A 17,975-nucleotide genomic window follows, 5' to 3' on the forward strand; every position below is an offset into this window, starting at 1 on the left:
GTGCTAGATAAATGAGAAGTAGAATCTGATTGGTTGCTATGGGCAACATCACTTCTTAAATAGAACTCCCATCTTAGTAAATTTACCCCTTTATCTCTTTCATTAATATTACATGATCCAGACCAGAACTGCCAGTTGTTGTTTTTTTTAGTTGGGACCCCATGTGTCACTGTGCTGCAAATTTTGTGGTCTCAAACAGAATGTATTCGTACCTTATAGCCTGGGGACCCCCAGAAACAGATGACTTGCAGGTCATCACCCATAATATAAGTCCACATAATTGTCTTTTTTTTCCTGTATTAGCAAATACTCCACTAATGAATCATATTTTTTATTTCATTTTCCCAAAGTATTTAAGAGCAAATACATTAGTAAATGAAAACTGAACCAAATGTTTCAAAGCCAATATTTATTCTGGTTCCAGGAATGAGAAATTACTTAGTACATATTTTTTAAAAAGCAATGGTGTTGTTTTATTAACCCCATGCCCTCTACACACAGCAATGATCATGAATACACAGAAACAGTGACCTTTCTTATTGCCCTGTATTCCAGTGACATCACTGTCCAGTATTCCAGTGACCTTCCTTATTGCCCTGTAGTCCAGTGACATCACTGTCCAGTATTCCAGTGACCTCACTGCCTTGCATTCTCTACCCCCGTACGCTATACATGTGCAAGCCCCTAATATTAACTAATTTGCTTCGATACACAGGAAATGAGTAGAGCAGGGATGGGGAACCTCAGGCCCGGGGGCCGTATAAGGCCCCCGGAATCATTAGGTCTGGCCCTTGAGCTTTTTTCTGCTAACATCAGCTGGCTAGCAGGGTGCCTAGAATGGCACCCTGCAGCCAGAATCTATGCAGCAGTGCCACCTTGAGTGTCCTTAGGATGCTTCAGACGGTCACATCGCTGCCCTTACAGCTCCCCATAGCATCCTCAGGATGCTCTGGCCATTGCTGAGTGTAATCACCAGCAATTGTGGCCCCGCCACCTTGTGACGTCACATGCAGGAGATGTGGCATGCACTGGGCCTGTGGCTAATGTTATATATAGCGAAATGGCCCACGGCAGAAAAAAGGTTCCCCACCCATGGATTAGAGCATCACAATGACCGACTACAGAGCCAGATCTCAGGACAGTGTCCATATCTGCAAATGATGATAATAAGCAGTGAAGAGTTATAAAACACAGAAGAGAACAGTATCTCACTGTAAAAGCGCAGGCACACTGGAATGTTGGGCAGGAAAAAGGCAGATGAATGTAGGTATTGTAGCGTTATGCACTTACAGTACAGTACACATTAGGTACAATTGGGAAATGGAATAGGGAAAAGGGTTTAGTAATGGAAGCTCTGATGATAACTGGCAGATGGCTCCACTCCATAACAACTGGACGTTTGTCACCCTAAATAAGGAATGCTTAAAAAAAAAAATGTGTATTTTTATATATAAAGATTATAGAGCTAAAGCATGTTACAGGGAGGAATGGATCAGAAATCTTCACATACACTGTAAGAGGCTGATAAACTCCTACAGAAAATAATTGCTATGTACTCTATATACCCCGCTTGTATATACACACACACACCCGCCTTCACTCTGAGCCTTGGGTATAGATCTGCGTGTACATATTTATGTATGTATGTATAAGAAACATCAATTAGTCCTCTTTAAGAATACGTTGAAAGCACATCTGTGCTATACAAGGATTCAATGTGATATAGCACAAGTCACATCTCTGAGCAGCTAATTAAATTGTACAGGGAAAAATAATATGTTCAGACTTTAATTATTCCGGCAGGAGCTCAGATTTCTCACAAGCAAGACACCAACACAAAACCAATCTGTCCTGGGGATTAAGCAACTAAAAACACGCGTCATCCAATCACCGGAGGCTTACAGAATGTCACACACGGACAAACATCAGAGACACGCAGTGTGTACACACATACAGCCTGCACACATCACGCACACATATATCACATACAGATGTGTCCTCCCTCGTTGTTGCTGCTGCCGTCGTGTTAAACAGACCTTCTAGTCGCGCCTAGTCCCGTGGGACTTTACTCATGGCGAGCATCATCTCGTGCTTCTTATTTGCCGCAAATGTGTCTTATTCGCAATGCGATGTGAATAAGATGCATAATCAGACTTTGCTGATTAATAATATGTTTATATGTGTACGTTCTGTGTGCGGCTGCAGCTGTATCTGTACAGGAAATGCTACGTTACAGAGTCGGCGCCTTTTTTCGCACCTCGTTCCCTTGTGATGATTTTACAGACTCGGCCGCACACAGAACATACACATGCCGCGTATCAGTTTATTACGGCGAATAAGACTCACGGCGCAGCGAAATCGCACGGAAACCAGCGGTTCTCAGGCACCCTGTGTGACGCGACTCGTACCGCAGGGAGGGTTGACGAGGAAGGACATATCTGTACAATGCACACACATATCACATACAACAATCACACATTATATAGGAATTAGTATGTTTGACCGCTGGACGTGAGCCCGGCGGTTCAAATCCCGGTGGCGGCAGCCCGATGGAGGAGATCCCGACAGCGGAGGTAAGTTTACTATTCCTAACCCTCTCCCCACCCCCAACCCACCTTTAGGGGTGCCTAACCCTATCATCCCACCTTAGTGCCTAAACCTAACCCCCCCTTCCTCTAGCCTAGCTCTCTCCGGGGGGGTGACTAACCCTAAGTCCCACAGGGGGGTCCCTGATCCTAACCCCCCCATCCCCGGCTACATGGATACTTACCCCTGGCGTTGGATGATTGGTCCAGCATCCTGTCGGAGTTCCGGCTTCGGGATTAACATAGGCGTTGATATTTCGTAGCCTATGATAGATCCCTTTCCGGGATTACACTGTCGGTATTGAGATCGACGGCCATGCGTCCGCCGGTCTCATAACTACATGCTATATATATATATATATATATTTACACAACATGAAAATATATTCACAACCATAAACTCCCAGCACACACACCCATCACATACACACTAGCGTTGCTACTAGGCTGTTTTAGCGGGGCCCCACGCCCTGCCCGATTTCAAAAGGGCAGAATGCGCCCTGCCCTTTTGGTGGTGTCCCCGCTACAACATGGCAGTGTCACGCGGGTGGGAAAAACAGCGATGCAGTGATCACCGCCGGTGAATGGATGTCCGGCGCATGCTTGGGGGCAACCCGGCTTGTCCATAAGTGCTGAGCACGTCCCCAAGAGTGATGAAAAGGGGGCGCATCTTAAAGACACGCCCCTTTTATCATGGTTACGCCCCCTTTCAAGGTCCGGTGCCCTGCCCAGAGCCGTACCTAGAGTGAACACTACACACACTTACAAAACCAGCGCATATACACACAGTATACCCACAAATCACAAACAACACACAAACATCAGAAAAGTATGCAGCATTAAACACACATTCATCCAGAACATATTACACACACACATATCACATACAACACACATATATCAGATACAACAGAAATGTTTGTAGCGTGAAGAATTACACACCCAGCACATGCACATATTTATACACACACACACACACCCATACCCAACCAGAATACACACTTGGCGAGCACACAAACAACCAACACATACATAGAATCCACTTCAGCTGATGTTACATACATGTCAAAGTACGAAAAACTTTTCCGTTATCTATATAGAGACATAAATCATCCTTGGTCACATTACTTTGCTCTTATATACGGATCTCACACTATAGATGGGTTATGATGGATGTTGCGTCATTTTATTCTTCAATTCCTCACTATTTATGTATCCAGACTCTTATCCACCGTCTGGATAGTTATTCTGATCTGCCCACTTTACATGTTGACACCTTAGTACCAGCTACAAGTCTGTTTGATGATTTTTTATATACACACAGGCGTAGGGAACAGTAATGGGGGCAAGCCTTGCTTCCACCTACACCAACCTGTACACATGTTGAGTGAGAGTTGTGCTCATCTTATGGTACAGGTTTATTGATTATTTCATTTTGGAGATACACTTAAGATGAGCCTGATACTTTTAGGTCTACTGAATGACAACAAGTTACATTTGAGATTCACCATTGTGTCACTTTAGAATAAAATACAGCTTCTGAATTTGACTGTACCGGGTAATGGAAACAAAGGGATTCAGGCAGATTGATTAGCAAAGCGACTGGTAACAACGTTCTTATCGCATGACATCGATTGGAGATGTCCAGATGGGACAATTCTTGAGGCTCCAAAGTTCTAATTGGGGGACTTCTGTTCACCATTGTAGATGATTTTTTTGACTATATGCTACACAAGAGAAGCTGCAGATACAGCCATGCTGAGAGCAGGGAACAAATCCAGGGTACACATTTCAACAAATAACTTCTCTAAAAATAACTACACAGGGCTCAGAGCGTGATAGCGCAGACTGTAATTGCTTGTTGCTCACAATAACAGATAGCAGTTTAGATTACCATGACATTTGTAACATAGTCAAAAGACATCTGTCTGGAAGATACTCTGGACAAGGATTCTCTCTCATGTCCAAGAGAGCACTGGCTACTGGCAATATATAGGGGTCTATTTACTAAGCAGAATTAGGAGAAGTGAAAAGTGATAAGGTGCCAGCCTATCAGCTCCTAACTGCCATCTCACAGGCTGTGTTTGAAAAATGACAGTTGGGAGCTGATTGGTTGGCACCTTATCACTTTTCACTTCTCCTAACTCTGCTTAGTAAATAGACCCCATAATCTCAGAGGAGCGCCTCTCTGTGCATATACTGTAAACCTGACCTGTTGAGGCATGGACTCCACAAGACCTCTGAATGTGTCCTGTGGTATCTGGCACCAAGACGTTAGCAGCAGATCCTTTAAATTGTGAGGTGAGGCCCTCCATGGCTGGATCTTATTTTTCCACCACATCCCACAGATGCTGAAACGGACTGAGATCTGGGGAATTTAGAGGCCAAGTCAACACCTTGAACTATTTGTCATGTTCCTCAAACCATTCCTGAAAAATGTTTGCAGTGTGGCCGGTCGCATTATCCTGCCGAAAGAGGTCACTGCCATCAGGAAATACCGCTGCCATGAAAGGGGTATACAAAGTAACATCCACATGAATGTCAGGAACCAAGGTTTCCCAGCAGAACATTGCCCAGAGCATCACACTGCCTCCGCCAGCTTGTCTTCTTCCCATAGTGCATCCTGGTGCCATCTCTTCCCCTGGTAAACGACACACCTGGTCGTCCATATGATGTAAAAGAAAATGTAATACATCAGACCAGGCCACCTTCTTCCATTGCTCCATGGTTCAGTTCTGATGCTCACGTGCCCATCGCAAGTGACTTCGGCGAAGGACAGGGGTCAGAATGGGTACTCTGTCTGGTCTGAGGCTACGCAGCAAGCTACAATGCACTGTGTGATCATAAGGAGCACTAAACTTGTAGCTCTTCCGTGGTATAGGAGAAGACAGGCTAGCCTACGCCACCCCCCCCACCTCCATGCACATCAGTGAGCATTGGGCATCCATGACCTTGTCGCCAGTTAACCAGTTGTCCTGCCATGGACCACTTTTGGTATCCACTACTAAACATCGAGACCACCCCACTGCCATTTTGGAGATACTCTGTTTTGATAACTGAAGGGAATAATGGGATTTATAAGAAGGAGCAAACAGATACCTATTGCTATTTTGTTGATATTATTATCCTCCACTCTCCACTCCTTTTAATTGTTTCACATTAAGCTTTACTCATTGATAATAAGGGTAATAATATAGTTCCAATAGTGAGGCATTATAGAAGTCTTCTGTATGTCTTTATTGGACAACTCTGCTATTGGATATTATACGGAATGTTGCATAGCAATATCTATGGACAAAGTTAACATATTGTTTGACCGTAAGTTTTTTTATTGTTATTTTATCAGTAAATGTATAATTTTTTTTAATTCTACACACAAGCCCATATATTCATCTAGAATTTTAGTTCATTCGTTTTCTGAGCTTTTTCAAAAAGCTGTGTGTTCAGTCTATTACATTTATACAGCTGAGGGCCTGGGGTTCATTGCTCTTCACAACAATTAATCATTTTCTTTACCATGTAATAGCGTAATTAGGAACTCTGTGTGTCTCTGATATATGGTCTAACAGTGTTTTTGCAGAAACGACAACTGTAGGTGAGAATTAAAAACCAACGGCGTGAGGACGTAGTGACAAAAGATGTGCGACTCGCCCACCGATAAAACCGTCAGCCCAAAGCTTGATAATAAGAAATACAGGGAAACAGTTTCATGTTAAGGGTTTGTATCACACTGATACAGGAGGTGTGGACTAACTAACCAGGTCCCGTGGCAAAATATGGGTAGGGGTCCTGATGATGAGAACAGAGCAGGGTAGTGGGGACCTTGTAGTGGGGGACGACCTGGCATTGCCAAGACCCTCTCAACCCTCTTAGCGGCTTAAGCCTCTTCAGTCTTTTGCATTTTTATTTTATTTTACTCTATATACATTTCTACTACCTTTTCTGTGCAATATGTTGAAATAAATGAAATTCGGGACTACTAACGTTTACATGATTTACGTAAACTCAGAGATATACATAAATCTCCGATCTTTGCACATGCACAGGAGCCGCATTGAGTCACGTGTGTGCAGATCAGTTTCTACAACGTTGGTCGCAGTGATCCAACGCTGCATCTTAGAAAGCAGCAGCAAAACAGAGAAGCCGGCAGGTGGGTGTCTATTTACCTAGGACGCTTCCTGCGGCTATTGCATATTGTAGCACAGACGCTGCGTACAAATACACTATATCGTCCATCTCTGATTTAGGACCTGTGTTGGGATTGGCAAATACATTTTCTAGTAATATCGCTTCCTATACTCAATTGATTTGCTGGGCAAAATTGACCAATCGGCGGGTTCTAAACCCCAGCGGTTTGGCTAACCACAGATTTACTAAGGCCAAAACCGCTGCAAAACCGCCGTCAAAACAAATATCATGATAGAATACAATAGGGTTGTCATTTAGAAACCGCCGCAAACCGCCAGCAAAAATCCGGGGTTTAGAACTCGCTGGTAAACCGCCACCAAACCGCCGTCTTTTGTCACTACCCGCGGCTTAGTAAATTTTGCCCGCTGTATCATTTAAATGTGATGCCCTATTATGTCATAATACAACAATTCTAGTTTGTGTAGTGGTGAAACCCATCCACACTGATTTATATTGTTCGGAGAATGGCTGATGTGGTGTAAAGTTGGTGTTTTTGGTCTTATGCACAACATGTGACATAGGGGTGGGATATCCCCCAACACAACACCTATGCGAATCATGTTAGTATGAACTGTTTCTTGTATAATCTATTGGGAGAAATTACGCCATTTCCTTACCTTCAACCACTTTTTAAAAAAGATGACTAAGCTATCCTATTTATCAGTCTAGAAAGTGGGGGGCACATACCTAATTCTTTATAGCCTGGCGTATGATTCTCTTCAGTAGAATAATATATCTACTTCAATTATACAGACATCAGAAATTGAATAAAAAAAAAAAACTTTTCAAAAATACTAAACAATTACAGTACGTGCATTAGGCTGTATAACACACAAGTGTTCCCAATGAACAGTGCAGTGATGGCTTCAGAAGGCATCAGAAGTAATAGTTTGCACAGGTAATTACAGAAGTTTACATATATGATCAAAACTTGTATGATTCCCAAATCACCCCACTTATGCTTTGCTCTCACTCCGTGGGTGCTTAAACACTACTTTATCACAGAGTGAGGGGGAAACGCAAATCAGGGCTCTACCGATAAAGCACTGACGACCCTTTTTGATATTTTTAGATGGAAAAAGAGATTATTATCAGTTCGTGCAATTCATGAAAAGGACCACTACAGAGAAATCAATGAATTCTCATATGGGCCGGGATGTACTAAAGGAAATATGTGGCAAAAAAAACGTTTTTCCATAGGTACTAAGCCCCGGCCACCCTTTTTTTGGTGTGGACATTAACGCCAGAAAAACCTGGCGTTACCCTATATAAACCTTCTTACCGCACCCGACGCTTACGCCACCGCCTCGCTGCCCCGCTGTCACCCAGCGCGGGCCCCCACTCACCTGCTCTCCATGGTCGCTGGCCCGTGCTCCTGCTGGGTCCTCCGCCTCCTCCTCCTCCTAATCTTCTTCCGGGTGCAGGGAGGAGGAGGAGGAGGAGCCCGGGGCTTCCTGCACAGGTAACCAGCAGGAAGCTCCCGGTGGTAGGAAGGGGCGGGCGTCACCCGACGTCGGCTGCTTCGCAAAGGGCAGCTCTTATCGCAAAAGCTGTCCTTTGCGATACTAATGGCATATGAAGGTACATATGCGATTAGTGAGGTTGCGGTGACTGGTGGAATGGTCACTGCAACATTAGTACATCCCGGCCATGGTGACTTTAAAATCGCATCCCTGTAGAAGGTTAAGGTGAGATGTACTAAGCCTTGGAGAGAAATAAAGTGGAGAGAGATAAAGGACCAACCAATCAGCTCATAGCTATCATTTTGCAGGCTGTCTTTGAAAAAATGACAGGAGCTGATTGGTTGGTACATTTGGGCAGATGTACTAAGCTCTGGAAAGTGATAAGTTGCAAAGTGATAAACTACCAACCAGTCAGCTCCTACTGTCATTTTTCAAACACAGCCTGTAACATGACAGTTAGGAGCTGAGTGGCTGGTAGTTTATCACTTTGCAGCTTATCACTTTCCAGAGCTTAGTACATCTCCTCCTTTAGCTCGCTTTACTTTTTCTTTCTACAAGTGTTAGTACATTTGCCCAACTGATTTATGTGCAATTTATAGCCCTGCAATATACTATGCTCACCGCAGTTTTTGAAGAAAATATAATGCCACTTTCCCTTTGTGATGGAGTGCTTAGCCTATTTGCTATGTGTTGCGCACATGCGCAGTAGAGAGAACAGGGGGTACGTTTTTGGCGCTCTCACAAGCTCAGTGTTAAGATATATAGGGAATTGTTTACTGCACAGGCTCTCCCGCCTGACTATTATAATTTTAAAATGTCACTGCCACAAAGCCATATGCCGGAGCATTGCGCTGCCGGTCAGGGCCTTCGTGTAGGTGGAATGTTTTCATCTGCTTTCGCAGGAAGGGTTGAAATTATTGAATTGCAACAGTCACTTGTTCATTAGAGCGGCAGTAAGCATTATGGTGAAGCTACATAAATAGACCCCTCATTGCTGAATCCTCATTTTATAACAAGTGGTGAGCATTCCCCTTTACTTCAGCCTGTCAGCCATATGCTGCGATATCTGACTGGAAACACCCCCTTAGTTTCTCATCGCCTCAGCTAACGAAGGAAAAACGATCTAACTGCTACAGAAACATAAACTGCCTCAATCAGCATTAGAGCTGGATTTGGCTAATGTAATTTCAAGATTATTGTGAAGTAATTACAGGAGCAGACGCACTAATCTGTGTATGAAACACGGACCCCACAGGAAGAGAAACAACATGGCAGTTCTCCACCGATAACTATACGAGGAGGATACCCATGTTGTAAAGCACGCAACATAATACATTGTGTGCTCCCATGGATGGGGCCAATGGCCGTCCATCAATCCCGCTAAAGACGTCGGATTTACTAAAAAAAAAATCGAATAACCAAATATGACATATTCTCTAGGATGCCAACTGGGTGCAAAATAAAGCAGGGGAAGACACATACGTGCAGTAACCATAGCAACAAGACCCTTGCTATCATTGATCTACCACGCACTAGACTGAAATAAATGGTTGTGCAAGGCTATAAAAAAAAAAAAATGGATGGCTCTGGCCCACAGAGCTTGCAATCATATTCAGTTTGGAGCCTTTGGATTAAAACGACTTGGCCATGTTTAGTAAGTGCAGTATTGCAGAGATAGGGGAAGGCAATAACCAACAGACACACTTTTCCCTCCCAAGATATTCTGGCCCAAATATAGAACCTTTCCACAAAGGAGACAATGCTGTCAGGGTTTGACGACAGATACTGCAACAGCACAGAAACCGTTGGGTACCTCATAAGTATACCTCATGCCTCACAGATGTCACTGGTTAGTATTGCTCCATATGTATGACTAAGGGGTCTATTTACTAAACCTTGGATGGAGATTAAATGAATGGAGATAAAGTACCATCCAATCAGCTCCTAACTGCCACATCTCAGGCTGTGTTTGGAAAATGACAGTTAGGAGCTGGTTGGTTGGTACTATATCTTCGTCCACTTTATCTCCATCCAAGGCTTAGTAAATAGGCCCCTTAGTCATGCATATGGAGCACTAGCAACCGTAACATCTATGAGGCACTAGCAACCCCTCAAGTCACTGAGGCATTACACATACTTATGATGAACTGGTCACTCGTGACATCACTAAGGCATTCCTATGGGGCACTGGTAACCAGCATCATCACTGAGGTACAAGGTATACCTAAGGTGCACTAGTAACCAGTATCATCACTGAGGTATAAGGCATGCCTATGGGGCACTAGTAACCAGTATCATCACTGAGGTATAAGGCATACCTATGGGGCACTGGTAACCAGCATCATCACTGAGGTATAAGGCATACCTATGGGGCACTGGTAACCAGCATCATCACTGAGGTATAAGGCATACCTATAAGGTACTGGTAACCAGCATCATCACTGAGGTATAAGGCATGCCTATGGGGCACTGGTAACCAGCATCATCACTGAGGTATAAGGCATACCTATAAGGTACTGGTAACCAGCATCATCACTGAGGTATAAGGCATACCTATGGGGCACTGGTAACCAGCATCATCACTGTGGTATAAGGCATACCTATGAGTCCCTGGTAACCAGCATCATCACTGAGGTATAAGGCATACCTATGGGGCACTAGTAACCAGCATCATCACTGAGGTATAAGAATACCTCCCAACATGACCCTCTCCAGGAGGGACACAGAGCTCTGGTCCTGCACTTCCCTGGTAAGAGGTGGGGCTGCAGCGCAGTTCAAAAGTCAAATAGAGGAGCTACACCAACTGTCATTTCACACGCTGCCAGACATCACTGGCTGGGACTCACTGGCAGTTGGTGTGACTCCCCTATTTGAATTTTGGAATGTACTGCAGCCCCACCCCTGGAGCCTCCACCAAACATAAATTACCAGGGAAGCCCAGGACCAGAGCATTGTGTCCCTCCTGGAGAGAGTCATGTTGGGAGGCATGTATAAGGCATACCTATGGGGAGTCTTAAAGGGGAATCTGATCTATTGGTCAGATGAAATCACTGTCACAAATCTGGCCAGGATGGACCCGGTATAATGAAATTGCTGTTACCCGAATTTTAGTTACAGTTAAGCTGGGCATCCACTATACAATTATCTGTCAGATATCTGTCCAATCTGGCTGGTTGGAATGACAACCTGGTAATGTATGGGAATGACAATCGTCTATTTGCTCACAATCACTGAAAAATGGTTGTTCGGACAAACTGGTCAAAACACACAAATGTAACCAATTTGAACAATATTTTTGTCCTTTTTTCAGTGTTTAAAACCATATGATCGATTGCCATTTACCCCCATACATTACCAGGTTTTCCTTCCAACCAGCCAGATTGGACAGATATCTGACAGAAAATTGTATAGTGGATGGCCAGCTTTAGTGTTGGAGCGGGTTACAGAATATGGACCCAATTTCCAAGATGGCAGTCTGTTCACAACTGACGGCACGGGTAAAGTCTGACAGTTCAAGTTTATATTCAAAGCTATCGGCAGTTTAGCTCCTATGCCGGATGATTTCACCCTGCGAGAGCTGAAACCCATAGCTTCAAACAGGCACAGCCATCCGTGCAGCGTTCACATATCACAGGGAGCTTTCATAAGGGACAATCCGAACAGCCGGTGAAAGGGAGGTTGGGAGCTTTGAAGTGGAAATGAGCAGATGTTTTGTGGAGAAAGTCTTTTCATCCCCCCGACTCTGGTTGCACAATTACATTGGAAGAATTCAGCTCACAGATAATGTTCCCTCTTTTCAAAAGGTTCAGCAGAATGAAATATTCTCTTCTGCTTATCTCCTGCTTCTCAAATGTCCCAAATAAGAAGATGTGACATACATACAAGCTCGGGCCTCACAAACCTCACAGGAAACAACGCCAGCACAACTAAAACAAACTCGAAAAGAATATTAACACTTTCTCCACAGCACACAGGTACAGAGCACGAGTAAGGAGACTTGGGAGGGCCATATTGAGTGGGGGGGAAATTGTTTTGCTGGCTACACCAGTTGAGAGGGTCTGTACACAGTGCAGGGAAAGAATTCTGCATTTAAATTGTGCCCACAGACCCTGGAGGCTGCCATGTTGTAACCTCAAACAATATTTGTGAAATTGGAACTATTCACTAAGAACCAATGACATCACTGAGGCACTAGGAACCAGTGACATCACTGAGGTATTCATATAGGGCACTAGGAATAAGTGGCATCATTCAGGCATACTGTACATATGGAGCACTAGTAACCAGTGACATCTATGAGGCATGAGGTATACTTATGAGGCACTAGTGACCCCTCACATCACTGAGGCATAACACATACTTATGATGAACTGGGCACCCATGACATCACTATGGCATACCTATGGGGCACTAGTAACCAGTGACATCACTGAGGCATACGTATGAGGCACAAGGAACTAGTGACTTCATTGAGGCATGAGGCACAGGTGCACTAATGGGGGACCCAGAAGAAGATGGCAGAATTCTGAAGTTGGCATCCTGTTTTGTTTCCAGTGGAGAACATTTTACAGACTGTGGCTTACACACAAATCCATCTGCACATCCATCACTGGCACCAGCCTGCAGAAGGAGGGTGGCAGAACTCAGGGGGCAGCAATAATCATAGCAATTAATGCATTATCCAGCACAGACGCTACAGCTTATTACCACCCCGCCTGCTGTGTGCTGACTGCTCCAATCATGCCGCTGGACGCTGCATGATATTAACCCCTTGCACAGCCATTCCAGGAGGCTTAATACAGGGCACTTCACTGGATGTGACTGTAAAATGAGAGCTGACAATCATTTGTGCTGGGCAATGGCAGGATAGGGATATGCGGAACAGGATTCATCATGGAGCTGATGCTCGGCGATACATCTCTTGCCTCTGTGATGAAGGAGTTAAGTGACTTCCTCCTGTTCAATAAGGAGAAGGATAGTGCAAACGTGACACAGGCCGTGCCCAAAGTGTCCACGCTTTCTGTGGTTTGTCAGCCTAGACACGGCGATAGTCGCCACATTTGCCTTCTGGCCACAGGTCATCGTATAACTGCTGCAACTATAGGCCAATATGATTCATTGCACCCCAACTTGGAAGATCAGCTTTGTAATAAGCAAAAATGACACAGCGAGAGCTGCAAACTCCGACATCACCAGGGACTCGCAGAGAACGTTTACACTTCCAAATGCTGAATTTGCACTAATAAACAGGAGTGTGTATGTGTAATACAAGGGAACAAGAAGGGTGGATTCATTTAGGGCAGGGAGCTCCAGAGTAACTTGACAACCATCAGTAAATTTGCTGACAGACAATAGAAATGTAATCAAGTTTCAGCCACCAGGTTTCTGCGGCCCTGCAATGTGGCCATCCCCTTGTTATCCCACTGATGCTCCCTATGCCTTAAGCTGGCCATAGGCTGTACGATAGTGCAGATGATCCGGCGGAACGCACGACAGGCGAAGAGGTGGCTCGACTATCGGCGGGATCTTCATTTAACAGCATGGAGTTAGCTGAATCACTGGACCTCCCGGCGATTTGCCGTCCTATCGGACGATTGGTAAGTGCATGCACACATACCGATCATTGGGCCGATGAGTCATGCCTGCGTCACATGTAAATGCCCGCCCAGTTGTGTAGTCAGTCAACCGCGGCCTCTGCAGCAAGTGTACACACAGCACGATGAGCCAATATATCTACAGATATATCGCCATGATATATTGCCATTGGCTGTGCTGCCAGTGATATCGTCTGTACACACTGAATGCAGGGGCGTATCTATAATGGGTGCAGGGTGTGCGGGGAACACGGGCCTCTGGGTCCAGGGGGGCCCCGCACCGCACACCCTACACCCATAATATTACTTACCTCTCCGGAGTCCCACGTCGGCGCGGGGGTCCAGCGCTGTAAAAAGACTGGAAAATGGCCGTGGCAGCCATTTTCCCATCGTTTGCGCATGCGCAGTACAGGGAAAATGGCCGCCGCAGCTATTTTCCCGGTGACCTGTGCATACATTATAGACTCTGGGCACACTCTAGTGCCCAGAGTCTGTAACTCCGGCGCTAGCCGCGCACAGCTCAGTGCGCTGCCGGCCACCGGGCGGAGAGGAGGGGGCCCGTGTCGGAGACTGCACACGGGCCCCCTCCTCTCTAGAAATGCCCCTGACTGACTGATGCACACATGTATCGGACGATTAATTGTCGGCCAGTGTGTACCCGGCATAACTCTGTTTAGTTGAGATTAGTTTAGTTTATACAACACTACCCAGCCTCCTGTACAGTAATGCAGTTTAGTTTAGATTATTCAACACTACCCGGCCTCCTGTGGAGTAACAGCACTGCCTGGCCTCCTATGGATTAATACTGTGTAGCAGAGCCGTAACTATACTTTTTGGTTCCCTGTGCCAGAAAGAGCATTGGCATTTTTCAAATTGGGACATAATGCACCCGAAAAAGGGGCATGGTCTCATGGGGAAGGGCCAGGGAAGAGATAGGGGAGGCCCGGGGGATGTGGTCTGGAAGCAGACGGTCTAAACGCCGACCGCCGGCTTCCAGACTCTCTAATCCTAGCGTGGTACTAATGACAGGCGTTGCAAACTCCACACCTGTCATTATCCATACGCCGGGAGCCCAACGCCCGGCATACCGAAGGAAGGTAAGCCGGGCGCCTGGCACGGACAGCCGCGGGGGGGGAGGGTTAGGTTTAGGGCTCTCGGGGCGGATTTAGGATTAGGCACCCCCCTGGAAAGAGGTTTAGGCTAGGGGAAGGGGGGGTTAGGGTTAGGCACCCCCGGGGGGAGGTTAGGGTTAGGCATCCTCCCCCGGGGCACTTAGGTTTAGGCAGCGGGGAAGGGGGGGTTAGGTTTAGGCACTTAGAGGGGGGATTAAAGTTAGGCACTCGGGGGGGAGGTTAGGGTTAGGCACCCCTAAGGGAGGGTTAGGGTTAGGGGGTAGAATTAGGTTAGCGATACTCACCTTAGGGATGATTGGGATCTTCACCCTTGCCGGGCTGCCGCTGTCGGGATTTGAACCATGCGGCCAGCGGTAATACCTGCTACAACCAAGGCCAGGAGATGCTTGGGATAAAATAAGAGGAAGCTACAAGTGAGAATGATAATAAAAATTGACAGGCCCAAACAGCACCCACTTGTCCTGCGGTGCCCTGTGCCATGGCACAGGTCGCACTACCCTAGTTACGGCCCTGCTGTGTAGTTTACATGATACAGCAGGGACTCTTTCTCTGGAGTAATAATGTGTAGTTTAGATAAAACAGCACTGCCTGGCCTCCCATGGAGTAATACTGTGTAGCTCAGAATATACAGAACTCCCCGGATTTATATGGAGTAAACCTGTGTAGTTTAGAGACGAGAGCTCTGCCTGGACCCCCTGTGCAGATTATATGATACAGCTATGGCCGGCCTCCCGTGAAGCAATACTCTTTAGTTTGGTTGCTTCAGGTAACAGACATTGCTGTACAACCATGTCTGTCCCCTCCTCACTTCACACATGAATCTCTGTTACCTTCTGTGCTGCTGTTAGCTGGGTACAGGTAGGATTCAAACAACAGTTTCCCCCACAAGGGTTCACAGAGCTTAAGTATTTGGACGCAGCAGCGATGTGAAAATACGGTAATGCAGAGGGAGGCGTCTGAGAAGAGGGACCTCCTGACAGCACGGCAGATCTGAGTGCAGCATCGGCCATCTGAGAAAGCCAATGGCTACACAGAATAGCCGTCTTACCTGCGTAGCCAAGGCCAGGAGATCTGAGTCTTCCGACACGCCCCTCGTTTCTGAGAAAGCAGGCCGGCGCCACCTGCAGCCTGTCAATCAGGCTGCAGCTTGGAGATACTGCGAGAGCATGTGCAGGCCTCCCACCACTGGAAATGTACGCAAACCATCGGGTTTGCATACATATCTGAATGAGGCCCTCAGTGCGCTAATGTATTGAGGCAATGGACGATGGGCGTTGTAGTTTATGGATACAGGGCCTGATTCAGAGCCGGACACAATTAGCGCTCGCTCGTCCAGAAAATAGGGGTGGCTAATCAAATCAACCGTTCGCTCTTTGCGGTCTGTTCACGCCTCTAGGTCTGAACAAGCGAACAAAACTTGCGGTCGTTTTTTGAAAAAATACGCCCCCTGGCCGCTCGCATCCTACATCAGGTCCGCTATTTATTAGATTAATCGAGTACATCGACCAGGGTATGAACTGCTCGCTATTCTTGGGGTTGGTTTTTGCTACCACAATCTTGCGAGCAGTTCTGGCTATAAAATAACCCAGTGACGTGGTCAATGACGCTGCTGTTTTAATTATGCACACCCATAAAACGCCCGTTTTGACCTTTAAGCACGCATGCGTACGGTTCTCCACTCCCCGTTTTCAAGCACCTTCCCCTGTTACCACCCACATACGCCTACTCCTGTCACTCAAATTATCAGGCATTCGCTATTTTGCGAGCACATGAATTTCGACCGCACTGACTGGTTCGCGCATGCGTATAACGATCCGTACGCATGCGCAGTTGGGCAAACATCGCTCGGAGCAAACGAGCGGCCGCTTACGAGCGGCTCTGAATCAGGCCCACAGTCACTGCACGGGATGTCACTGCAGACTGCCCTTCAGAATGCAAAGTCAGAAAGAAAATACTCATCCACATTTTCCTACTTGGTGATCCAAGAGACAGGTGTAGGTTGATGTGCTTAGTATCATTATGGCCCTATATTACACTACATAATGTTGCGATACATGTCATTACACTGCTGGGAGCAGGACTAAAAAGACGCGTTTTGCAGCATATTGCGTCCTCATGTTGCTGTCCTGCTCACATCAAAGGGGGAAGTGAGTTGGATCCAGGAGGGTGGGCTACTCTCTCAGGAGTTCAATGGATCACTGAGTTCAATGAGCACTGCGCCCAATATTTACGCAACACACAAATATTTTCCACAACAAAACAGGGATGGGAAATTTGGCATCTTCTGATGATGGAAAGAGTTATGTAGACCAGGAACTTCCCTAGAGAACGTGGACCTGATTCATTGACGCACCGATTATTCATACTTACAGTATGCGCTTCATCGAGTGGGAAAGCGGATTTTTCCAGAAGCGTCTATCTGTACTTTCATTATTTTGTCACTGAGTTGTCTTCCTGGGGTAGGGGGAATCTAACTGTGTCTCATCAACAGCCTCTATAAAGGTAACTGAACCATCTGCTGGGAGATGTGCTGTAAAGATTCCCATAATATAGCCTGCGGCTACAGCAGTGGGTTCTGCCTCCATTCATACCGATACTGAGCGAAACTCTATATTTATGTGTTTGTGCGAGATGCAGGAAAGCGCAGGAAATAAAGTGGTTTTGGGTCTGCTCCCAAATAGGCCTCTGAGCTCAGATTCAGCAATCATTCGTGTCAATCTGGGATAATATAGTGCAGATCTTCCTGCAAGGAGGTTACGCCGCTTTCAGTCTGACACATTTTATGGCTGGATGATGATGTGAAGAAATATTGGCGAACTCTGGAGGTTACATGGTATACAATTTAGGTCGCTCTGCTACAATGTGAACTCCCAGAAATAGAATATTATGTAAAAGCGTAAATATTTCCCATAGAAGACTAAAGCTGGGTACACACTTACCCGACAGAGGGGATGACCGGCCGGCGTGCTGACCGAGTGGCCGATTTGGTAAGCTATACCCACTTGCTCGATA

The 17,975-nt window shown here is 46.0% G+C and overlaps 1 protein-coding gene across 3 annotated transcripts in view; it reads right to left on the minus strand.

Annotated features, from left to right (window-relative positions):
- B4GALT2 (beta-1,4-galactosyltransferase 2) overlaps positions 1–17,975 on the minus strand; it is a 101,431-nt gene that overhangs the window by 42,227 nt on the left and 41,229 nt on the right. The gene's annotated exons all lie outside the window — the stretch shown is intronic.

This window comes from Taudactylus pleione, unplaced genomic scaffold (genome assembly GCF_031769625.1).
Source record: "Taudactylus pleione unplaced genomic scaffold, aTauple2 ptg000969l, whole genome shotgun sequence".
NCBI lineage: Eukaryota > Metazoa > Chordata > Amphibia > Anura > Myobatrachidae > Taudactylus > Taudactylus pleione.